General features: G+C 42.8%; 1 protein-coding gene, 1 long non-coding RNA gene and 1 pseudogene across 4 annotated transcripts in view; 1 reads left to right on the plus strand and 2 right to left on the minus strand.

Annotated features, from left to right (window-relative positions):
• Frmd5 (FERM domain containing 5) overlaps positions 1 to 20,993 on the minus strand; it is a 260,405-nt gene that overhangs the window by 195,966 nt on the left and 43,446 nt on the right. The gene's annotated exons all lie outside the window — the stretch shown is intronic.
• Positions 3,423 to 3,840, minus strand: LOC116901874. The gene is made up of 2 exons (XR_004388027.1): positions 3,543 to 3,840; positions 3,423 to 3,490 (listed from the first exon to the last, which is right to left on the minus strand). It is a non-coding gene; the product is annotated as an uncharacterized LOC116901874 (long non-coding RNA).
• Positions 4,955 to 5,219, plus strand: LOC116901872 (annotated as a pseudogene).

The following is a 20,993-nucleotide window of genomic DNA, read 5'->3' on the forward strand; positions in this document are numbered from 1 at the left end:
CTGTATTGTCTCATCATTGATGCTTCTGTGAAGTGTTCTTGAAGTTTTAAAGCCTTCCAGAAATGTATTAGCACAGATTCGGGCTTTTGGTCATTTTTCCCCTCTTAGGAACTCAGGCTTCATACAAATCTTGCCACATCTGTATTCAAATAACTCAGACAGACCTCTCTCTGCCTTTCTCCTCCATGTCTCTTTACCACTCTGCAGACATGATTTACATGCTGGTCAGAGACACTTAGACCCACCAAAGCCTTTTCTACTTCATAATGATCCCTCCCAGGGAAAACCTCAGAAAAGCCACTGATGCTCCATGTCTTGAGGTCCCCACTAAATTAAGATCCTCCTATGATAGACATACAATTATCCAGCCAGATAACAGGATGCTCTACATTGCTTCCAGCTCTCTCAACACTGCAGCCTGTTCTTCACAGGCGCCTTAGTAGGCAATGCCTAGGTGCCTCTATGGCACACAGAAGCCCGCCTTCAGGGACTCTTTCTTCCATATTGCCTCATGTTGTTCACCTTTGCTCCTAAGGAGTGGTGTGCAGGTTTACTGCTTTGTTTTCTTGCTTGTGCAGTACCTGATTCCATCTGCCCGCATCTCCCTCAGTCACATGAATAAGGCCATGAGAGGTTCTTCTGTTGTTTAAAGGTTTTCCCCAATTCAGGCAATACTGAATGTTCTCTGCCTACTAGAGCCTCTCCACTGTTGGAGGCCCACCCTCAGGCTGACTCATGGGTTTTCCGTTTCTCCATATTAAAGGTCTGACCTAAGGATGTCTTCTGTCGTTTTTATCTCTGTTCTTCTTTACTATCTAACTCCTCTCATGAGTTCCAGTTTGGGGTACTCCAGAAAGGCCTCTCTGATATGGACTGGTTTGTGTTTTACATAGCCCTTGGTTTCCTGCCACGAGAAGGGGCAAGCCAACACCTCTATGTCACTCTCCCTTTTACCAAAATTCCCTGCCAGTTTGGGGGTGAACATACAGGATGCTAGCCTTCCATCCCTTTTCCATTGCAATTCTTCCTTTACACAAGGTCTTTCTGGGCAGCTACCTCAAGCCTCAGTGGGTTTCTTATGACCAGAGCAGTGGCCAGGCGACCTCCACAAGAGTTTCTCCAACTCTTTACGAGATACTAAGAAACTCTAATAATTATTTTAGCCTTTCAACCATTCCCACGATGTCTCCACACTCACGTGGCTGACCCCACTCATCAAGCAGTCATGCCACTTCGTCTCTCAAGGAAGACAGCTGCCGCCCTGGGGTCCCTTGGTGGGAGTTCCCTCTCCTGATGGCTCAGCCTCACTTGTGCACCATATTGCCTATGGCAAGGGCAATCCAGCGCACACACAAGTACGCACGCAAGTACACACATATGCACACACATGTGCACGCTCATACACGTACACACACACACACACACACACACACACACACACAAGCATGCACACACAGGGAAGGACAGCCATGCTATGACTCCCCTCAGCAGATGCCCCACCCCTCAAACAGCTTGGCTTCAGCTGTCTATCTCATCATAATACCACCATTGCTCTTTCTAACTCATCTTTGGTTTTATATAATCCTGCCGATGAGGCCATTCCAGAATTGCTGCTGATCTGGGGTCACCCGTGTTCTCTAAGTAAGCCCAAACCCATGGTGAACTTGAGTTTGTCACTGGGGCTTATAAGGATGGGGTACACTTTGTTTATGTCTCCTTGGGACATAGTTTTCACACTATTACTATAAGACTACATTTTTTTTTTTTAAGACAAGGTTTTTGTATATAGTCCTGGCTGCCTGGAACTGGCTATGTAAACTAGGCCTGCTTTTACCTCCCAAGAGCTGGGATTAAAACATGTACCCATATCCAACTGATGCAGGACTAACAAGTTTTGGAAACTTCGTTTGCCTTGATATTCTTGTTATCGTGGTTTTCACTTTGGGACTTGCACATCTGGAGCTAAGTCACTGGTTGAAATTGTTTCTCACTTAACTTTCCTTATGCTTAACTTTGCTTTTACTGTTCATAAGGTTCTAGGTTGCTATCATCACCTGGAGGAGGAGGAGGAGGAGGGGGGGAGGGGGAGGAGGAGGAGGAGGAGGAGGAGGAGGAGGAGGAGGAGGAGGAGGAGGAGGAGGAGGAGGAGGAGGAGGAGGAGGAGGCGTTCAGCCCCCAGCTTCGTCGGCATGCTGACCTCACTCCACGCCCTCTCTAGACTTGTTCACCTGCCAGCTCAAGGGAATGGTGGGTGAGGTTGAAGTCTCATAGATACACAAATGCTCTAATTTCACGAGGGAGACTGGCAGGGCTGGGTTCTCTCTAACTGGACACTGTGCTCACCCTGGCAAGAGGTGGGAGAGTTAAAGCTGAAGCCTCCTAGTTGCCCGGACCTTGCTGGGACAATGGGCAAGGCTGAAGCTTCAGGGTTGCGTTATTCCTAGGGGGATGTGGGGATTAGTGGCTGTGCCAATACCACTCTGTTTTCATTACCATAGTTCTGCAGGCAACTTGAAGCACCTCCTTATTAATCAGGATGGTTTTATCTGTCCTGGATTATTTGTGCTTTCCTATGAGGCTGAAAATTGTCCTTTCAAGATCTGTGAAGAACTCTGTTGGAATTTTGACGGGGATTGCATTGAAAGCATAGACTATTTTTTTTGTAGGATAGCCATTTTTACTAGTCTACCAATCCACGAACATGGGGACTATTTCCATCTTCTGATATCTTCTTCAATTTCTTTTTTCAATGTCTTAAAAATTTAACACACAATTCTTTCACTTGCTTGGTTACAATTACCCCAAGATATTTTGTATTATTTGAGGCTATTGTGAAAGGTGGGGTTTCCCTGATTTCTTTCTCAGTTCCCCATTTGTATACAGTAGGGCAACTGATCTCTGTGAATTAACTTTGTATCCAGTTACTTTGCTGAATTATCAGCTCCGGAAGTTTCCCAGCGGAGTTTTAGGGTCAATTATGTATAATATTATACCATCTGAAAATAAAGATTCTCTGACATCTTCCCTTTTCTGTATCCCCTTGATCTCCTTCAGTTGTCTTACTGATCTAGCTAAGCATTCAAGCACTATGTTGAACAGATGTGAAGAGAGTGGACAAGCTTCTCTCGTTCCTGATTTTAGTGGAATTGCTTTGAGTCTCTCTCCATTTGAGCTGATACTGGTTATGGGCTTGCTGTATACTGCCTTTATTATGTTTAGATATATCCCTTGTATCCTAACCTCTCCAGGACTTTCATTATAAAGCGATGTTGAATTTCGTCAAAAGCCTTTTCTGCATCTTTTGTCTTTCAGGGTTTTTTTTTTCTTTTTTCTTTTTCTTTTTTTTCCGGAGCTGAAGACCAAACCCAGGGCCTTGCGCTTGCTAGGCAAGCGCTCTACCACTGAGCTAAATCCCCAACCCCCAGGTTTTTTTTTTTTAAATATGGTGGATTACATTTATTGATTTCTGTGTGTTGAACCATCCCTCTACCTCTGGGGTGGATTACATTTTTTGATTTCTGTGTGTTGAACCATCCCTCTACCTCTGGGTTGAAGCCTACTTGATTATATTTGATCTTTCTGATGTGTTCTTGGATTTGGTTTGCAAGTATTTTATTCAGAATTTTTGCTTCTATGATAATAAGAGAAATTGGTCTACAATTCTCTTTATTTGTTGGGTTTTTATATGGTTCAGGTATCAGGATAATTGTGGAATCATGAAAAGATTGAATATCTTCCTTCTGTTTCTATTTTGTGAGATAATTTGAGCAGTATTGACGTTAACTTTTCTTTAAATGGTAGAATTCTTCACTAAAACATCTGGCTCTGGGCTATTTCATTCCATTTTATTTATTTATTTATTTATTTATTTATTTATTTATTTATTGGTTTGGAATCTTCAATAACTGCTTCTATTTCACTAGAGATTACAGTAGTCTAAATTGCTTTATCTAATCTTGATTTAAATTTTGAAAGTGGTATGTATCCAGAAAATCACATGTTTCTTTTAGATTTTTATGTATAATGGAGTTCAGGTTTTTAGAATTTGTTTTTATGACTGATTCTCTGGATTGCCTCAGTGACTCTTGCTATGTTCCCCCTTCTCATTTCTAATTTTCTTAGTTTGGATATTCTCTCTCCGCACTTTAGTTTGGATAAGGGCTTGTAAATCTTATCAGATATCTCAGAGAACCAACACTTCGGCTCATTGATTCCTTTCATTCTGTTGTTTGTTGTTTGTTCATTTCTATTTCACTGACTTCAGCCCTGAGTCTGATTATTCCCTGCCATCTGCTCCTTCCGGGTGTGATTTCTTCTCTTTGTTCTAGAGCTTCCAGGTGTGCTCCTATGGTTACTAGTATGGATCTCTCCAACGTGCTTTTGTTTTTGTTTGTTTTTAATGGAAGCACTTTGTGCTATGAACTTGCCTATTAGAACTAACTTCTCGTGTCCCATAAGTTTGGGTGTGTTGTGTTTCCATTCTCGTTCAGCTTTTCTTTTTTTTTTTTAATCTATCTTCATGCAGTTTTCATTCAGTAGTGAGTTGTAAGATTTCTATGAATTTGTAAGCTTTCAGTTGTTTCTATTGTTGTCGAAATCTAGTTTTAATCCATAGTGATTAGATAGGATGCTGGCTGTTATTTCAATTTTCATGTATCTGTTGAGACTTGCTCTGTGTCCAAGTATGTGGTCAATTTTGGAGAAAATTCCATGAGGTACAGAGAACATATAGTCTTTTGTTTGGGGGTGAAATACTCTGTAAATATCTGTTAGGTCCATATGGCTTATAATGTAAGGTAGTTCCAGCATGTCCTTGTTAGTTTTTGTCTAGATGACATCACTATTGGAGAGAGTGGAGTATTAAAGTCTCCCATTATTACTGTTTAAGAGTCGATATGTGAGTGACATGAGGAGCTGTTACCAGAGGCTGAGCTGCTGGTTAAACCTGATCAAGATGACAACCTCCCAAAATCACTGAGACTTCATGGCAGAGCCCATGGGGGAAAAGTCAGTGGGGAGCCTGGCCGGGATGGGTGAAGTCCTGGGCAAGAAGGACTTGGAGAAAAGCCCCTGGAGAAAAGGGGCTTTGACAAGGTGTATGTAGTCCCTGGCCAGTTTCTAAAGAAGATGAAGACCTCTTTCAAGAATGGCTGAAAGATACATGTGGTGCCCGGGACTGCTTTGGGTGCCTTCGAGAATGATGTGCTGCCTACTTGTAATGTCCTCTGGGGACCCCTCAGGCCCCCTGCCACAGCCTAGTCTCCAGAGTCTGCAGCAGGGTGGGGCTCCTCCCTGTCCTCCATGAAGGAAAAGACTGCTGCTGTCACCCTCTCCTCCTATGTACTCCAGGGTCTTTTGGGAGTTCTCTCCCTCCAGCATCTCAACCTTTCTGGGTTTCTTGCCCTTGCATGCCTTCCCCTTCCCCTCCCCCTGCAGTTCCATGGCAGCAGTTTCCAGCCTTCCTGAATGGATTACTGTCCCCTTCTCCCTCACCATCTGTTGGATGCCCTTTGGCTCCTTTTTTTTTGGCAAAAGCAGTCACTGTCTTTATAAAAGATTTTTAAATTCATTAAAAAAGAGAGTCAATTATGTAATTTAAGCTATAGTACCGATGTTTAAAAGTTTTTTGAGTGCCCTTGTGTTTGATGCATGGAATGTTAAGTATTGAAATGTCCTCCTAGTGAATTTTCCCTTTGATGAGTATATAGTGTCCTTCTCTATCTCTTCTGATTAGTTTTGGTCTAAAATCTGTTTTTTCAGATATTAAAATGTCGACACCAGCTTGCTTCTAGTCCATTTGCTTGGGATATGTTTGTCATCCTTTTACCCTCAGGTGATGTCTATCTTTGATGTTGATGTGTGTTTCTTGGATGCAGAAGGATAGATCTTGGTTTGCCATCGATTGTGCTGTGTTTCTTTATTGGGAAGTTGAAACCATTGTTATTAACTGAGAGAAATCAATGAGCAGTGTTTGTTATTTTGTTGGTGTTGTTGGAGAGAGAGAGAGAGAGAGAGAGAGAGAGAGAGAGAGAGAGAGAGAGAGATTTGCTGGTGTGAGATTGTTTGTTGTGTTTTCTTGGGTGTGGTTAACCTCTTTAGGAGTTTCATTCTAGTGCCTTCTGTGGGCTGGATTTGTAGATAGATATTACTTAACTTTGGTTTTATTGAGGAATGTCTTATTTTCTTCATCTATTGCGATTGAAAGTTTTGCTGGGTATAGTAGTCTAGTGTCTGCGGAACGCCTATGTGTTGCCGCAAAAAGAAAAAATAGGCACGGCCGGTTCCGCATGTCATCGCTCCATGCTCCCCCCCCCCCACCGTACTCTCAGTCCTCGGTGGTCGCTCCTTGGCATTAGTTCTGGGACTATAGGGTCATATAGAACTAACATTAATTTATCTCAGCAGCAGCTGGTTCCAGTGTGGCACCACGCCACATTAGCCTAGCTATCTTCTAGCCCCAGCAGTCTCTCCATTTCCAACTCTCTGGTCCCAGCTACCCAGTAAAATCATGACTCAACAAACTGTAATCCAACAATCAAGATTTATAGGTTAAATTCTCAATCCATAATAAATCAACACAATAGACTTACAACCAATTGATAAGGATATAAACCACCCACCTAGATAAGGTAAATTTGCCTACAGAAATCCATCCCAGCTACCTTGGCAGTTCAAGACCACCTGGATTTGGGTCATCCTTCCCTGTATCCCTCTTGATATTCCTTTCCTCTCCTTCTCTCCTGCCTTACAAAAACTTGGTCTCTGCCTTTTTATTACTGTCCAATCATGGTCTTGACCTAATTGGTGCCAGCCCTCACCTGCATATCGACATCAACCTATACCTACCCAGGCCCTTCTAGCTTTTGGTCTCCACTAGAAGTCAGTCAGGTGTTATTCAATAGATTTTTTTTTATGTTACTTCGTCTTCTCCCCTTGCAACATTTACTATTCTTTTTATGCTCTGTATGTTTAGTGTTTTGATTGCTATGTGCCAAGGAGACTTTCTTTCTGGTCCAGTCTACTCGGTGTTCCATATGCTTCTTGTACCTTGGTAGGCATTCCCTTTTTTAGGTTAGGGAAATTTTCTTCTATGACTTTGTTGAAAATATTCTCTGTGACTTTAACCTGTGTTTCTTCTTCCTCTAGTCCTATCATTGTTAAATTTGGTCTTTTCCTAGTGGCCCAGACTTCCTGGATATTATGTGCTTGGAGTTTTTCAAATTTAAGATTTACTTTGACCATGGTATCTATTTCTTCAATCATTTCCCCAATGCCTGAGATTCCCTCTTCTATCTCTTGTATACTGTTGGTGAAGCTTGCTTCTGAATTTTTGTATCTCCAGATTTCCCCCAGGTTGGATTTTCTTTATTGATTTTCTTTCCACTTTCAGGTCTTGAACCGTTTTATCCATTTCCCCCCACTGGTTATGTTCTCATAGATTTCCTTAAGGCAGCAGTTTTCAACCTGTGAGTTGCAACCCCTTTAGGGGTCAAACATCCTTTCACAGGGGCCTCATACCAGATATCCTGCATATCAGATATCTACATTACAATTTATAACTGTAGCAAAACTACAGTTATGAAGTAGGGAGGAAATAATTTTATAGTTGGGGGTCATCACATCATGAGGGACTGTATTAAGGGATCATAGCATTAGGAAGATTGAGAACCACTGTCTTAAGAGATTTAATCATTTCCTCTTTAATAACCTCTATCATATTCAGAAAGGCTATTTTTAAGGTTTTTTCTTTGTGGTTCATCTATGTTGCAATACTTGGGATCTGCTGTGCAGGCTCCTGGGACATTAGTAGAAGCAATGTCCCAGCTGTTGTTATTTTTACGCTGGCATCTAGGTTTGGGAAGATTGTAATTCTAGGTGCTGATATGTGGTCTTATTTTTGTTGGGTGGGTGTTTTGTTCCTTGGTTTCTGTTTCCCTCTCTGGTTCTTAGAAGAGAATGGTGGCTGTGGACTGTCTGGTAGGAAATTCTTCTGTGATTCTGATAGGTGCGGCCTCTTCGAGTTTCAGGTAAAATATGTATCAGGAGCTGACACTTAGGAACGGGAATGAGTCAGGGCTGCTGAGAGTGAGGAGAGCCAAGGGCATCCACAGGAGGAAGGAAAGCAGGGTGTTCCCCCAGGATCTGCTTAGTCCTGTAGGTACAGAGACAGAGTGAGAAGGTGACCTGCTACAGAACTAGAGGTAAGGCTAGGGGACTGGACTTTGAAGGACAAAGGGAGGAGTGAGGCATGTGGTTCTCCCACCTGGCCTTAGAGTGCCTGTGGGTTCCCGGGGAGTGCCTACTGGAGTTGGGGTGATAGAATAAAACAACGAATGTGGAGAGAAGTTAGGAGGGGAAGATCTGTGTGACTGACTGGAGATGGGGCAGGGGAAGGGAGCTACAGGAGGTGACCTGCTACAGAGCTGAGTATGGATGGGCTTGGGGGAGCTGAGGGAGAGGAGGATCTGTAGGAAGCCTACCTGCTTCCTTGGCTCAAGTCTCTTAAAGCACTTCTTAGTCTCCATTCTCTCTTTTGGAATTCCAGTTATATATACATTTGGCCTTTGATACCATTCTGCTCTGCAGTTCTGTCCCCACACTCTTTGTTCTTTGTTTTACTTTGGATAATTTTTATCACCAGTCTTCATATTTATTAATTATTTCCGCAGTGTGGCAAGTCTACTCAGGAGCCCATTAAATGGTGTTTGTCATCATTATTTCTAATGGAGTCCTTTCTGTAGCTCCAATCTCTTGGATAAAAGTTCCTAGTCACTGCTGTCTAACTTGCATCTTTCCACCAGAGCTTTTGTTGTTGATGCTTCTTTTGTGCAGCTCAGCACCTTTATACTGAATACCGGGCATCACATAGGAGACCTCCAAGGACTCTGAGTAGTTTCCAGTCCCATCCATATAGGAAAAGTGTATTTTATTTCCCTTACATCTAACCACAACGGGTTTGCACCAACTGATTTCATCAGGGTTGGCTGCCATCCCACAAATGGTTTAAGGTCTTTTCCTCCAGGGCAAGGTGCAGGTGGAGAATTCTTCCCAAGAGCAGCAGTCGTTTCCTCTCCAGCAGCAGCATGTGCAGAGCTGAGGAACGAATTCTCTGAATCCCCTGCCTTTCCATAACGAGGTTCTTGGATATTAAACTGTAGATAGGTACACACTCTCTTTGGTTTTAACTTTCCTGTTTATCCTATATTCTCACCTCAGCCCAATTCAATCTTTAAAAATATGTTGAAAGTTTTAGCTGAGGGTTGGGGAGGGGGCTGGAGAGATGGCTCAGCAATTAAGAGCATTTGCTGCTCTTCCAGAGGACCCAGGTTTGACTCCAGCACACACATTCGATGGCCTCTTCTGGCCTCCATGGACTACATACACATAGTGCACAGACACATGTGTGGGCAAAATTCATACACGTAAAGAATAAAATAAAGAAATCTTTTTCATTTCTTTTAAGTTTTAGCAGAATTCCTGTTGTTTGTATGGTGGTCTCTTCTAAATCCAATGTTCTATCACTGGGGAGTGAGAGCTAGCTCCCTGTTCTTGGAAGTAAGTCCATTTTTCTGGACTCTGTCTAGTTGATGGCCCTCAATCCTCAGCTCTCTGATAAGTCCACTAACATCTGACTTTTTCTGGTTTGTGATATAAGAGCAGCATTCCTTCAGGTTTCTTCAGCCCAGGAATAAATGTATCCTAACTTGACTATTTCTGAATATGGTAGGTGTTAATATTTCATAAATATTAAATAATCTCCTGTCATTTCCCCAACTGTTTTAGAGATTTTAGGCATATTTTTATGTTATCACCCATAAAGAACAAATTTGGAGTTTGGCATACACATCGGAACAAAAGGTATTTATCTATTATAGTGTCCCAAGTGACTTTGAAGTTGCTACCACTGTTACTCAGACAAATTCTTTTTTTTTTTTTTCCTTTCGGAGCTGGGGACCGAACCCAGGGCCTTGCGCATGCTAGGCAAGCGCTCTACCGCTGAGTTAAATCCCCAACCCCTCAGACAAATTCTTAATGCTATTTTTGCTCAGGACTTCATACCAAAAGTCCCCAACTTACTGCTATGCAACAAAGACGTCACATACAGTCTCTGACAACTGTTCCCAGGTTTGCTTTCAACACCGGAAAAACGCACACACACCTCTTGTAGTATCTTTCTCTAGACTCCATAACTTATCTCTCCTCACATTCCTGAACCTGGCACTCTGGAGGCTGGCACTCTCTAATACTTCTCAGGAAGCCATGCTTCAGCCCTCTCTGGCATCTGATCGCCCTTAGATTCCAGAATGTCTCTGACTTCACTATCTCCATTTGCAAGTAAAAATAATAGTGTGAGAAATTACATGGAAATACATCATCCTTGAGAAGTGCTTGGCTCTCACTGTCATTCTGTACCATTAATAGATGATTAAGTATTATATTTATAGCCAATTGTTCAAAGGGTATCACTTTCCTAGGCAAGCATATAATGTTACTTTTAAAGGAAAACCAATTTAAACTTAAAAAATCATCTCCACTTAAAATACCTTTTCCAGGAATAAAGCTGGCTGTAGTTTTTCAAGGTCCTCCCATGCACTGCAAAATACTTTTCCTTTCTTATTTTAATTTCCGTGTGCACATGTATATGTAGAACACATACGTATGTGGGACTACGTATGTTACTATATATATGAGCATCATGATTGGTGACTGCACATCTGGCCTTCCGTCTGCAGCAGGGACAATGCCAGGCAGAATGCTTAGCTCGTGTTTTTCTTGGAGAGACTCCATTACCCACTCCTATACTTCACTAACTCTAAAAGAACCAAGCAAACGATCTGATGGTTTTGGTAATTAAAAATCTTCCCGCCAGCATGCATTTTCAACAATTGTCAAAGGTATTCCAGAGTGATAAATGGTTTCTACAGGAGCATAATCAATTTATTTCTCTGGATCTTCAAGTTTCATCCTGTCTATAGACACAAGCCCAGAGTATATTCTAGAACTGCAACTATCAACATTTTTCGGAGGCTGACGGGGTATGCATCCCTGAGTTGAAGTTATTTTCTGGCCAAACAAGACAAAGAAAGATGGTTTCTGGATAAAAAGACATGAATAATTTTTAACATCCATGGGGTCCTTTTCCCATATGAAGACATGTCAAGTTGTCTAATAGCATTTGGACAACCAAATATCAGATGCTGCTCTCATATTTTTGAAAAGTAACGTCAAATTTTGGAATAGTAATTACTACATATCAGTAGTAACTAAAGCAGCATGTGCTATACAAATCCACTTTAGGCTTCACAGCAAACACTTTTCCCATCCTAAATTGCTTTAAACCATTGACATGAGCCTGGTGATTTTGCTGTAAAAAGAGATTAATGGAGCTCTAACCACACACAACACACACACACACACACACACACACACACACACACAGGACCAGAGAGAGAGAGAGAGAGAGGAGGAGAGCAAGAAAAGAAAAGAGAGAAGGGAAAACTATCTATTAATTTGGCTAAAATGCATCAACACCTTTACGATTCCAAACAGATGTCCTGCATAAAGGCACCCCTGGTTCCTTCCAGCCTCTATGAATCTCAGTGTCACTGGGATGGACAAGTTATATTTCAATTTCGATTTAAATTCCAAAACATATAGAGCTGCTCTTAATCCTTTGAAGAAGCAGAATGGTAAGACCTGGTTTCTAATCTTTCCTAAAAGAAATAATCGCTACTTCTGGTCCAATCTCCATTCTCGTCATGTGAAGGGCAGCCATTAGGCAGTGAAAATCCTCCAGCTGATATTACAGACGTCAACAAGAAGGGAACCCATATGCCAGGAAAATGATGTTGAATATTTCTTTTCCTTTATACAAAAAAAGTGGCCAAAAATAGAAATATGCTGTCTTTTTCATATCTTTTAAGTGTGCTTCACAGCTTAAGTGTAAAGGAACTATAACTTGTAAGAAAGGTAATTTTATCCAAGAGTTTTTTCTGTCTTATGTCTTTATAAATCATTTCACAGGAATTAAAGCCTAAGGACTGGAGATACTATTTCTGTACTGTGTGCACTCACTCCCCTTCACCGCTCATAGAGTATGGAACTCCCCACTCCAGATGGGACTCAGCCCTTTTGAAATTACGCTTGATTCACCCACAGGCAGAGGTTGCTGCAGAGGTACCCGATCGCCAATTATTAGATGATCTCAAGGGTGTCCAATGGCTACACAAACATGTTTGGCCTAAAGTTCCTGCTTTCTATAGGACAGGTCCACCTCCAGAGCTCCACCAACTTTAGCCTGGAGATTGGGTCGAGGGACACTGCCGGGGGGGGGGTCGCTGTAAAGCTCTCTATGCTGTAGAGTTGCAGCGTGGATCCACCACACATCCATTTGCAGTTGACAATGTCTCTGGCCAGCAGGAGAATTCAGCCTCCAGGCTCCCTCCCGTCTCCCACTGATTGGCCATGCCCCGGGGATACCACAAAGACATAGATAGCTCTGCTACTGTTTTCGTGAAGCTTCAGGAAGCCCCATGATTGGGCCTTCTAGTCACCAAAAGAGAAGAGATGAGAGACCAAATTCTGGGGTTCAGACTCCATCTTAGAGAACCTGACGGGTACCTAGTATTAGTTTCCAAGTTAGTCCCCCCACCCAACAAAATCCAAGCCTAGCTCCAGTACCTTAGCTAACCCCAACAAGATCTGTGTTTCCAGGTTAACCTCCCCCAACAAACCCGTGTCTAGCACCAGTTTCCAGGTTAATCCCCCAACAAATTTGCACCTCCAGGTTACAAGCCAGTCCCTGCCTAACAACCATCAATTAGGAAGGAATCAGAAGTTAAGTTTATGGTTTGACGCCCAGCCAATTATGCTAAAGACCACAGTAGCGCACCAGTTAGATGCTTGCCAGGCTAGAGACACTCATCCCTCGCTTGCTGTTTTCCATAAAACCTTGTCTTGATGAATGTTCAAGGCTTTTCCTCCACCAGAACCTTTCTGTGGGGTGTCAGTGAGGCAAGCCAGAGCTAGCTCGAATAAAGACCCTGGACTGGTCTTTCAGGGGTCACGAACACTTCCTTGGTACTGTACATTTCAAGTGAGTTAGGGAGACAATTGAGAATCATCATCAGAAATGGGTATTGTTTGAAAGTGTCATAATGAATCTTAATACTGCATAAGCTTAGACAGAAATTGTAAAGCTGGGCAGTGGTGGTCTGTGCCTTTAATTCTAGCAATCAGAAGGCCTAGGCAGGTGGGTCTCTGAGTTCGAGCCTCGCTGGTCTACACAGTGAGTTCCAGGACAGTCACGGATACACAGAGAAACCCTGTCTCCAGAAGAAAGAAACAAAGAAGGAAGGAAGGAGTGGGGAAGGGGAGATATAAGTAGACATCACCAGAGGAGCAGGGGCGGTGGCCAATACTAAAAAAAAAAGTAAATAAAAAATTAAAATGGAATAAACTAGTGTTAACTGCCAAACTGAAAGTTATCTATAGCTTGAATTTAATGTGAAACTTTCCAGTTTGAACTCAATACAAATGTTATGAAAATGCACTGCAATGCAAGAAAATTATTCAAATGTGATATATTCTTCTCAGAAATGGAGATATGGCAAACTATCCAAGTGTGTTATGTGTAATGTAACCCAGTAATAAACTTTGTTACCTACATCAAGTTTTATCTCCAGAAACATTAGTCATCTGCAGGACTCGGGCATTTATGTCACACTCAATTTCAATCTTTCAAATCTAGAACTGACTTATGAAATCAACTTAGCAAACCCCACTTCTTAATAAGTTTACACCGTCAATGTGTTCAGATCTTTAATAACTTCCCCATTCAATCCTGTGTAGAGGAGAGATACACAATATACATGAAGTAATACAAGCTGAGAGAGCTCGGATGACCGACTGCTCATACCTCAACCTCTCCCCGTCCAGGATGGAATCAAAGCAAATAATTCATATTCAAATTTAGTGAGATCAAGGAGAATGCTAGGCAGATCACAGAATCTTAGAACTCCTCTCGGGGAGAAGGCAAGATCGGATCTGAGGCAAATGAGAGGAAGCCTGAGCTCTAAACACTGAGGACACTGAGGGCGAAATCTTAAGCGGCTTCAAGTGCCGATTCATCCAGCCCCAAAAGCTGTGGTGCAGGTGAGGGTTCTCTGGAATCAGCAGGACTCAAAGCGAAGCCAGTTTCTCTTTTCCCTAGCTATGCTGCCATGTCTGGCCTCGGTGGGACAGGGTGCACTTAGTCGAGCTGAGACTTGATATGGCTGGGGTTGGGGAGTGTTGGTACCCATGGTGGACCTTCCCCTTCTCTGAGGAGAACACAGGAGGGCTGATGGGTGGAGGGGGCTGTGAGGGTAGGACTGAGGAGAAGGGGGCAGCAATTGGGATGTGAAGCAAATAAATTAATAAATTAATGAAAAATTTAAAAATTAAAATCAGGTCAGATAAATTATTCCAGAAAAACAATATTGAAAACATCGCTTTCAATGAGGAAATTAGGTTGAGATTTTGCATTTCAAATATCATGCCTTATTTTGGTTGAGTTTGGCAGCTAACAAATTAAATACTTTAGCTCTTAAAAAAAAAAAAAAACACCGAAGCCAGAAACAGCAAAGCAAGTTCTTCCATTTTCCCCAGAGCAACTACTGTGAGCATGGGGGTCAAGCTGGTGATTACAAACACTGGGCCCTACTTGGTCACCGGCCCTCCTCATTGGGACAGTGGCTCAGGGTGGTGCTGGTGAGTGGTGAGATGAAGGAGGAGGAAAGGGTAGGGGAGAGAAAAGAATATCTCAGGATGTATTTCAGTCAGAGCTGCAGGGCTGCCTTTAAACGACAGTCCAAGGACACACAAAGATGGCGAAGGGCATACGGTTGCCAGAACAACATTCTCATGCCCCGGATAAAGGTTAAAGGGGGGACCAGATGCTTACAGCTGATCAGGTTTGGAAGACGAGGAGAAAGACAAGCATTCTCCTTCATGCCTCCCTCTCAAGTGATGCGACTGATCTCTTTTTTGTACATTTTTCCTCCTTTGAGCCAAGGAAATAGAATTCTTGGCTCCTCAAAGCAACCTTATGTAACCATGACAAACGTTATTGAAGTTTGATTACACCCATCTTGGGAAAGGGGGAAGACAGCCCTCTCTGCCCTTGCCTACTCGATGTGCACCTCTTGGCTGTCCTCTCTGGAGAGGTACGTGTATGTGCACACGCTGCTTAGTAGTACCGATGTCAGAGCTGACCACTTGTTATCCGATAACCAACTGATGTGTTCTTCCCTGGGGAAGACTTGTTTCTCCCAGCCTGGGCATTCCTTATGCCTGTAGCTGTTTGTGTAGGGTTGAGGGATAATGAAATTTCCCCATCCTCCAGAGCATGCCTCCTTCTTCAGGTCTGTAGGCAGCCATGTTGAGACTTCCTGGGTGTGGCTTCCCTATCATTTCTGGGAGACACAATCTTACGACATCGTGTCAGGATTGTTTTGTTGTTTGTTTGTTTTGTTTTTTTTAAAGATTTATTGATTTATTTTATGTATGTAAGTACACTGTAGCTGTCTTCAGACACACCAGAAGAGGGCATCAGATCCCATTACAGATGGTTGTGAGCCACCATGTGGTTGCTGGGAATTGAACTCAGGACCTCTGGAAGAGCAGCCAGTGCTCTTAACCGCTGAGCCATCTCTCCAACCCAGGATTGTTTTTTAATAACTTCCCCCTAAAACCTGTGGCTATCATGAAAAAGCCATAAAACTATGGAACTCTCTGAGAAGGAACCTAGAAGAAGGAAAAGGGAAGGAATGAGAAGTGTTTTGCTCTGTTCTCTTAAGAAGTCTAGGTGATTTGGTTGGATTGGTCTACCCATTAGACTCATTCTTACAGCATCTCTGGGCCAGTGCTCACTGGTTTGAAGACAGAATTCAGGTTAAAAGTTCAGCACTTCTACAACAATACTAATCCAGTGGTCTTTCCCACTTCACAGAAATCCCTTCTCCCTCTCTCCTTCCACAGCCAGCTTCCTTGAAGACACACATTCTTGCTGCTCTCCCTCCCATCTTTATGACTTTTGCATCCACCCAAATCTGCCTTTTCTTAGGTCTTTGGAGTTGCTCCATCCAGGTGTATGCTAGCTGATGATTTTGTAACACTTGACACTGTTTACCTCTTATCTTTAAATAATTTCCTCAAAACTAATCCAAGTCATCATTTCCTTTTCCTCCTCAGTTTGGTTCCCTGAGTTTTTGGTGAGTTCTTTTCATGTGTTAAGATTCTATTTTTAATTATACGTATACTTGTGTGTCCGTACGTTTGTGCACACTGGTGCAGTGCCCATGGAGTCCTGAAGAGGGCATTGTATCCCCTGCTTGGGGCTGGAGTTACAAGCTTTTGTGAGCCTCCTGGACATGGGTGCCAGAAACTGAACCAAGGCTCTCTGGAAAAGCAGCATGTGCTCTGATCTCTGAACAAAATTTCTAGGCCCATGTTGGGGGGGTGGGGTGCTGCTGCTGCTGCTGCTGCTGGTGCTGCTGCTTCCTCCTCCTCCTCTCCCTCCTCCTCCTCCTTCTCCTTCTTCTTCTTCTCTCCCTCCGTTCTTTTATCCCAGCACTCAGAAGGCAGGGACAAGCAGATCTCTCTGAAATTGAGACCAGCCTTGTCTATATACTTAGTTTCAGGCCAGCCAGGGATACAAAATGAGTCATGGTCTCAAAAACAAAGCAAAGCAAACAAAAACAAACAAACAAACCCAGTGATGATGGTGACAATTTTCTTCTACATGTGTGGGTGTTTTGCCCGTGTATAGATATGTACACAATGCACATACCTGGTACCTGCAAAGGCCAGAGGTTGGCACAGGATCCCCTGGAACTGGAATTACAGTGAGTTACGATGTGAGTGCTGGGAATCAAACCTGGGTCCTTTGGAAGAGCAGCTAGTGCTCTTAACTGCTGGGCCCTTGTGCTGCAGCTGCCTGTATGGTCACACACACACACACACACACACACACACACACACAGGACCAGGGAGGAAGAGAGGGAGGGAGAGCAAGAAAAAGAGAGAAGGGGAAAAACTATCTATTAATTTGGCTAAAATGCATCAACACCTTTTACGATTCCAAACAGATGTCCTGCATAAAGGCACCCCTGGTTCCTTCCAGCCTCTATGAATCTCAGTGTCACTGGGATGGACAAGTTATATTTCAATTTCGATTTAAATTCCAAAACATATAGAGCTGCTCTTAATCCTTTGAAGAAGCAGAATGGTAAGACCTGGTTTCTAATCTTTCCTAAAAGAAATAATCGCTACTTCTGGTCCAATCTCCATTCTCATTCTCGTCATGTGAAGGGCAGCCATTAGGCAGTGAAAATCCTCCAGCTGATATTACAGACGTCAACAAGAGCCTATCCCTGATCCTTTTTCTTCTTATTGTTTTATTTTGTTTCTGGTTAATCTTATCTTTGGTAAATTTCCATTATCATGTTGATACTCAGGACTACGAAATCTATATGTACTCCTGGAGGCTGGATTCATAAGCCCAGAGCTTGTTTTCTGTGGTCCAGGCACCTCAAATAATGTTAATACCAAACAAACAAATAAACAAAAAGCACAGTAAAGACCAGCCTGGGGCCCACAAGATAGCTCTGGGTAAATCTGTTTACCACTTAATGACCACAATTCAATCCCAGAACCCATACCAGTGGAAGGAAAATACCAAGTCCCACAAGCTGGTGTGCACACACACACACACACACACACACACACACACACACGCACGCCCTTTTAAAACCCCATTATAATTTCTTGTTTGAAGTTAGAATCTAATCACATCATCCCCCCCTCCCTTTCTCCCCTCCAGCCCTTCCGTGTATATTTTGTTCTTCCTTTCTCTTAAATCCATGGTTTCTTTCTTTCTTTTTTAACTCTGTGTGTGTGTGTGTGTGTGTGTGTGTGTGTGTGTTAAATATACGTATTATATAAAACATAAATTCTAAAATCTGGTATACCTGGGCTGCACTTCTTGGTGACACCATTGGCAGATCTAATTCTCCCGAAGACTAATCATCACCCAGAACTATGAAATGACTCCTGTATTTTGAACCAACAATCCCACCTGGAAATGTGAGAAAATATTGTGAACATAAAAAGGGAGAAAAGACAGATGAAACGAGGGAAAGACAAATTAAGTAGAAACATCACATAAAGATTTTCTTCCCCTGTGTAAATACAGGGAGAGGACCTCAGATTACTATTTGTAATAGAGAATGATCATCAAAATCAGGATTCATCAGCGACAGAATCACACCCAGTGACCACGAATGGCAATCCATCTAAATGACATGGTGTTTTGCTTTTGGCACATCCTCTTTTCTGTGAAGTTGCCTGAATGCACAAAATTACTGTTCCCCCGGCTTCTCCGTGACAACGGAACTTGGGTCAAATCAACAGCTTAAGAAACTAAGTGCTTCGTAGCTATCTCTGATTCTGTCTTACAAGGCACAGGAAATGGGTCTGACATGACATGATCTGCCCTAGTACTTTGTGCTCTCAACGCCAGGTCGTGCATTGAGTTGGCTGTTACCCCTCAGTTTTAAATACTGGGTCCTCTGACGTTTAGCTTCCCTTATTTGGTGTCAGCTCCTTTAGAGCTGAGGATAGTGCTTCACTGCAGCTTCTGAAATGCTGAGATTCTCAGGTGTTGGAAAGGAGAAGAGAGGCCTGGTGAATGACGCTTTTCATTTGACCTGCACATGAAATAAAAGCCCTTATCTTGTGAAGAAGAAAGCGGAGTATGGAGATGCAGACATCGTACTCCTGTTCACCTATCTGAAGCTTCCACCACTGTGTTTATGACAGGTTTTATGTGGCACTGGATCTAGGGCCACCACCAGTCTGGCCACTTTTGGCTTGGATTCACTCTGCCGCCCTCTACAGCTTGCTTTAGGAAAGCACAGAACACTATGGTCTTTCCTCGGTGTGTGTAAAAGCAATAGAAAGCTTTGGAAAATGCAATCAGCCTTATCACGAAGTCTCATAAACTATCATTCACTTGGAAAAACTTCCATGACGTTGTGATCAGATGGTATAGAGTGTGTGTGTGTGTGTGTGTGTGTGTGTGTGTGTGTGTGTGTGTGGTCAGCCACTCCAAAGTCGCATTGAAGGGTCACCTCACTCAACCTCAGTCATCAGTTCCAGGATCATTTCTTCCTTTTCTTTGATACACGTCATCACATTAAAATGGCACAACCAACGGTAGTTGTAAGTTCAGTGGAGGGGAGGAATTCAAGACATATGGCTCCAACGGATGACTCTGAAATCCAGGCAGAGGATTTGAGGTAAAAGCTTTTCCCTACAGTAATTGCTACTTTCTACCAATTTTAGCTTTCTTTGTCACATTAATTATTTTAAGTCAAACCCCATTTAAAAAAACCTAAACTTAACTCTAAGAGTTTAGAATACTGTAAATGTGTAGCTGAGACATAACACAGTTTACAGACTATGGTATGGTTAAGTGAGTATCACATTGTTCCTAATAAAATCTGGGCTTCTAAGAGGACTCCACTTCTCTCCCTTCTACAGTGACAGGATCCTGTCAAAACGCTTTCCAAAAATATCACACCATCCTACTGACCCACAACCACCTCAGCCTCAACCTGAGTTTCACATCCTGTCACCACCATCACACAATGACCCTAAGCTCCCACCCTCATGTTGCCTTGTCCTTGTTGACTGGGCTGGTCCCTACTCTCTTTACCAATTTCTTTTTTTGTTTGTTTGCTTTCTTTTTCTTTCTTTCTTTTCTTTTTTTCTTTTCCTTTTTGCCTCTCTCCAGTCTTGGCTGAGCAGCCTTCGCACCTGCTATCCTTGAAGTCACTCTCACAGCATTTTTCCTCACAAACGCTAACAACAACATACACTCAGGACAGCCTCACTGCAAGAGTTAGCTAATAATGGGGCTGGAGAGATGGTTCAGCGGCTAAGAGCGCTTGAACAGGAAGGGCCCAGGTTCAGTTCTCAGAACCCATGTGGCAGCTCACGCCCATCTGTAGGTCTATTTCCAGGTGATCTGATGCCCTCCTCTGGCCTCTGGGGTCTCCTGCACACACATGGCGTACACATTTGCAGGCACACAAATGCACAGAAAATAAATAAAACTTTTAGAATGGGTTAATAGTGAGGCTAGAGCATTTCTCACGACAGTCATTGTGCACTACTGCATGTGTGTAATGTATACTTTAAGTATTTGTTTGACCCTTTGACCCTAATGAAAATTCATTCTGTGACTGTTCACTTAAGAAGCAAACACTGGGAGACACACATACCAGATAGAATGGAACATGTCCATTTAATAAAGCTTCTTCATTATGAAAGCACAAGAGTCACACATCCAGATTACCAGACAGAGTCCCCGGTGTTCCCTTCAGAATCTGAGGAACACTGGTCATCACTACTCAACTTTGCCATGCTACTGAGTAATCTCCATTCGGTTATCGTTGCCTGCCGTTCCCCCACCACGCATTAGCTTTACTATTAACCCATTTTAAAAGTTTTTATTTATTTCATGTGTATTTGTGTGCTTGTAAGTGTGCATGAATAAAAGTAGCCTAGCTTTTGTACCCTTCCATCATAATTATTAAACTTATCCAGCAGCTATGAAAGTGCAGAGGAAAAGCAAAAGGTTGAAAGGTCAAATTAGCGTTCCCGCTCTGGAGGATGGAACCACAAATTTCAATGAATATTATGAAAAAGGAAAGATGATCTTCACAGCAAACACAAACAGAACAATACAGACAAACAGTTGTTAGTTAAGAAATTAAGCTTCAAAAAGAAGTATCAACAAAATAGCAGGGGTCATGATGCACACACACCTGGGGGGAGGCAATAGGATTTCAACCTAGCCACTCCTGGAGCAGCCATGGCGCTGCTGGGTGTGCTCACTGACGCAGACGGTTATCACCACCCAGCAAGAGCCTAGAGATAGGTGTGTG

This window comes from Rattus rattus, chromosome 5, assembly GCF_011064425.1.
Source record: "Rattus rattus isolate New Zealand chromosome 5, Rrattus_CSIRO_v1, whole genome shotgun sequence".
In the NCBI taxonomy this organism is placed as follows: Eukaryota; Metazoa; Chordata; class Mammalia; order Rodentia; family Muridae; genus Rattus; species Rattus rattus.